Here is a 5,295-nt window from a genome sequence, read left to right on the forward strand (position 1 = left end):
TTTCTTTCTGCTCCCGCTCGATCTATTGAATTGGACGGATCGAGCGCGCAACTTTTTTATCAGCGAACAGCGATTTTGAAATATTCATATCCGGAGATATAGCCGTCGGATTGAGCTGAAATTTGGGCAGCTGCTTCAAAACATCTTGAATTCATTCTGAGCTATGGAGATAGGATTTTTATTTCTCTAAAATTAAAAATTATTTTCTGAACACTGCTGCTTCGTAATTCTTCTCTTATCTCGGCTCTTTCCTTCCATCTTTAGCTCCATTTATTCTCTTTTCCTATATCAAATCACATAAAATGATTAGGAACTATAACATGAATTTAGCCAATCAAAATACACCTAATCATCACAAAATAACTCAATCAAACATAGGAAAATACCATCACATCAGTGCACGAGTTTGTTCATGCTTTTAAAAAAAATTCCTTTACTTTATGCCTTGGATTATTTGTTGATGCTCGATTGATTTATTCTCGATTAGATGACAATAACTGAGGTCTTCACATTAAGTGGTATTAGAGCGATAAGTTTCTTGGACTGAATTAGAAGTGAGCGGCGTAGATTGAGTCTGTTTGATTATATTTCTCGCATGTGATTGAATTCCTTATTTGATTATTTGGATTTCATGCGAGCATGCTTTATCATTTGAGAATTATTTGAATTACATGATTTTGTGATTTAAATTTTGAAGCATGATTACTTGATATAAATTGTAAAGAATGGAATATTAGAGATGCGAATAAGAATCAGATTGTGTTCCGAATTTGAATACTTTTGAAAATAGATTAAGTTTGTCGAACATGGATTGATGGGCACCGAATCGTTGAAATTGAGATATTTGTGTCCTAATGCTCTTGAATATCAAATTTGTCTCCTCGAAGAGTTTTGAACAAGCATCAACCAACAATAACCCTTTGAATGAACAAGATAGTACTATTACGGATCAAATGGATCATGTCACTCCGACACCGATGGAAACCTTACTGATGAGGTTTCAGTCTTTCAAACCACTGACTCTGATGAGTACCAAAAATGTTGTTGGGTGTGAAAGTTGGTTAGATGAGATCGACCAGTTGTTTGATTCTCTGGACTGCACAGATGACCGTCGAATCCTGTTGGTTGTGCATAAAATTCAGGGTATTGCAAAAATTTGGGGGATTTAGACGAAGAAAACCTTAGAGAATCAAGGTACGATTATTTCTTGGAGTCTGTTTAAATATGAATTTCTTCAGCAGATTCCTTTACAGAAATCGTCCGGATATAGTGGTAGTAACATAAGAGATCATTTCTGACTGAAGGGAAAGCAATTCCAAAATCCAGGGAGCAGTTCTTCTAGTTCCAGTGATTCGAAGTAGTTTGGTTCGTGACAGATTTCTGGATCCTCAGGTGTTTTCTGCAGCAATTGTGGAGGTCGTCACTGATAAGTGCAATTTATGCACTTAATTTATATATGATTTGGCTTGAATTTGGTGATGTATCGAGTGGATATTATGTGTCAAGTTTTTGTTTTTGTGAGTTGAAAGAATTGGAAAAACAATAGCAAGAAGAAGTAGAAGGATGCATTATGGAGTATTAAATTCAAAAAATTACTGGGAATTATTGAGGCATCAAAATCCAATCTTCACCGTTCATAATAAAGTTTAAGATGTTTTGCAGCAGTTGTCAAACTTTCCGCTCAATCCAACAGTTAGATTGGGAGATATGATTTTTTTGAAAATTGTCACGTGTTGCAGATTTTCATACCCGAGACATGTGCGCGGGCACGCCTACTTCAAGCGCGGGCGCCCCGGTTGAGTAATTTTGAACCTCCAGGAGATAGAATCACATGTGCGGGTGCCCCTCTCTTCAAACGCGCCCGCACCATCGCGAAAGTCAATTTTTTTGGTTTTTCGGGAATGAAACCTTCGGACTTTCGCGTGCTTTTATTTATTGGATTTGAAGCACATATAAAAATATAAAAGGAATTTTTTTTGCACATAATTGAGGGGGAAGCCTCCACAAAACACAAAAGAAATCAAGAGAGCTTAAATGTGAGATTTGGAGAATAGAAATTTGGGCAAAACTTGAAGAACATCAATCAACAAATACGAAGATCGATCGACCGGACACGGAAGATCAACTATGGATTTGTTTTCTTTATTTTGAACTTATTATTATTGATTTGATGTCTAGTTTCATGAACATGATTTGTTTTTGCAATATTTTGATTATGAACTAAATTTCTTAGTCTAGAGGTTGATGTAGCCTGGTGTAGACACTTCTACAACTTTTTGATATTTTTGGATTGAATTCTAGTAGATTAATTGTTTTTCTAGTATTGATTGTTGTTTCAATTACTTGATCAATAATTGATTTGTTATATTTATTTGGAATCCATCACTCGGGAGAGAGAATTTTGAATAGGACCAATAGAAATAACACTGTTAATTATTTATATAACTCGGGAGAGTGTATAATTTTAACAGAGCCTTTAGAAGAACATTGTTATACATAGATCACTACAAGTAGATTCTTAATAGGGATATTAGAATTGAACTGTAGTTGATACATATTATTCGAAACTCGGGAGAGGGAATAATACACTTATGTGTTCTTGGTTATTAATTGAAAGGAATTCATGAAAATAAGTTAATTAGGAGTGATTGTTGTCGAAACCAGGTGAAATCTAAACCTCTAGACCATTTTTTCTCTGATTGATTAATCTCTGAACTTTGTGTACGCGCTATAAAATCCTTTGCTTATTTAATTTCTCTGCGAACCTCTCAAACTTTGATTTTCTAAATAAAATTGGGATTATTTTAATTACAAGTACTAGATAATTTCATTTTACTCCTCGTGGGATCGACACTCTATTTATCATTATATTAAAACTTGACACAGTGCACTTGCGGGCAAAAATATCGCAACAAGTTTTTGGCGCCGTTGCCGGGGATCATTTCAGGCCGATGATCCAGGCTCACTATTCTGGAATCGCTCGAGGAACGATAAATGCCAACCAACAAATTCGAATTGAAGCCGGCTTTGATCAACTTGGTTCAACAGAACCAATTTAATGGGAGTGCAACTGCTGATCCTCATCTGCACCTTCGGACCTTCTTGGAGATAACTGATATGGTAAAGATGAACGGTGTTCCTGAGGATATTATTTGCTTACGCTTGTTTTTTTTCTCTCAGGGATCATGCTAGAAGTTGGCTACAATCACTGCCGTTGGGGAGCATTACTACATGGGAAGAGATGGCAATGAAATTTCTTGCAAAATATTTTCCACACCCATTTGAAGATTGAGATCAACACCTTCAGGCAGATGGACTCTGAACAACTTTACGAAGCCTGGGAAAGGTATAAAGATTTTTTAAGACGTTGTCCTAACCATAATTTTGAAGATTGGGAGCAAATTGAGCTTTTGTACAATGGGTTGAATGCACCTACAAGAATGTCTGTGGATTTTGTGGCTGGAGGTATAATATTTGCGAAGGATCCTGCTCAGGCGTATGACATGCTGGAAGAGATGAATATTAATATCTTTCAGTGGCCGACTGAACAAGCTGGCATCAGACAGTCAACCGGAGTTTATGATGTGAATCCTCTTACATCTATATCTGCTCAACTATCGACATTGACTACACAGATAGCGGTTATGAGCATGGGAAATTCTGAAGGTAAGTCTGTCACTTATTCACAAGCACACACTCCTGAAGAGGCCCAATACATTAATACTAGAGGTTATGGAGGCTATCGAGGTAACCCTTTCCTAAATTCTTATCATCCTGAATTGTGTGACCATGAAAATTTTTCTTATGCAAATAAGGGAGAAGGGAAGCCTTCTTTGGAGGAAGTGGTGAGTACTTTTGGGCAGGAATCTGGTAAAAGGATGGCAAGGACTGAAAATCATCTCGATAGCTTGGAGACACATGTGTTCAATATGGGTGTCATGATAAAATCTATGGAGACTCAAATTGGGCAGCTGTAAAATGCACTGAAAGATAATAATCGAGGTCAGTTCTCAAGTAATACCAAAGTGAATCCTATTGAGCATTGCAAGGCCATCGAATTGAGAAGTGGAAAAGAAGTTGGAGTAAATGAGTCGAAAGCTGAAGTTGAAGAGGAGAAGAATGTCGAAGAAGCTGAAGTTGGTGATAGCAAGAGTGGTGAGAGTAAGCATATGGAATCAAAAAGTGAACCTGAGCCTAAACCGATGTATAAACCACCACTTCCATATCCGCAGAAATTCAAGAAGAAGACATTGGATGAGAATTTCTCAAAATTTCTTGAAATCTTCAAGAAACTGCACATCAATATTCCTTTTGCCGATTCTTTGCTGCAAATTCCGAATTATGCTAAATTCTTAAAAAAGGTAATGTATAAGAAGTGGAAGTTGGAGGATTTTGAGACTGTGAACTTGACTGAAGAGTGTAGTGCTATCCTGCAAAAGAAGTTACCACAGAAATTGAAAGATCCAGGGAGTTTTACGATTCCTTGCATTGTTGGTTCTTCTAATTTTAATAAAGCACTTTGTGATTTAGGAGCTAACATTAACTTAATGTCTTTTTCAATTTTCAGGAGTTTAGAACTTGGAGAGGTGAAGCTCACGACAATCGCATTCCAGCTAGCTGATAGATCTATCACATATCCGGGTGGAATCATTGAGGATGTTCTGGTAAAAGTACATAAGTTTATTTTTCCTGTGGATTTGTTGTGTTAGATATGGAGGGGGACGGAAATATGCCTTTGATTTTGGGAAGACCGTTCTTGCCTACTGCTGAAGCCAAGATTGATGTTAAGAAAAGAGATCTGTCGATGGGAGTTTATGGTGAGAAATTGATTTTTAATGTGTTCAAAGAGGCTAACAATCCATCCACGGAGAAGGTGTTCATGATTGAAGAATCAAGGAAATGGAAAGCTGTCGTGTAGATGTTAGTGCTATAGAAGTGCCAAGAGAGAAGGATCTGGTGGTGCTAAAGAAGAAGAAAAAGAAACCAAAGATCAAGCGGGTTGTAGAATATATTTGGAGGGTGAATGAAAAGGGAAAATCCTCCAACAAAGTGGAACCGGGCTAGAACCAGTGACAGTCGGGCTATGGACTATAAACTAAGCGCTTCTTGGGAGGCAACCCAAGACATTTTTGTTTTTTGCTTTATTTATATTTTTTCTTTAGTTTTTTTCGTTTTTATTTTATCTTTTGTGCATGTTGAAACTAGAAATCAATAATTATTTTGAGTTGTGTAGTTGAAGATGAAGCGGTGAGAGTTTAAGAGATACCCCTGCATGAAGAGCTTTGAGTGATTAAG

This window comes from Henckelia pumila, chromosome 3, assembly GCF_033568475.1.
Source record: "Henckelia pumila isolate YLH828 chromosome 3, ASM3356847v2, whole genome shotgun sequence".
Taxonomy (NCBI): domain Eukaryota; kingdom Viridiplantae; phylum Streptophyta; class Magnoliopsida; order Lamiales; family Gesneriaceae; genus Henckelia; species Henckelia pumila.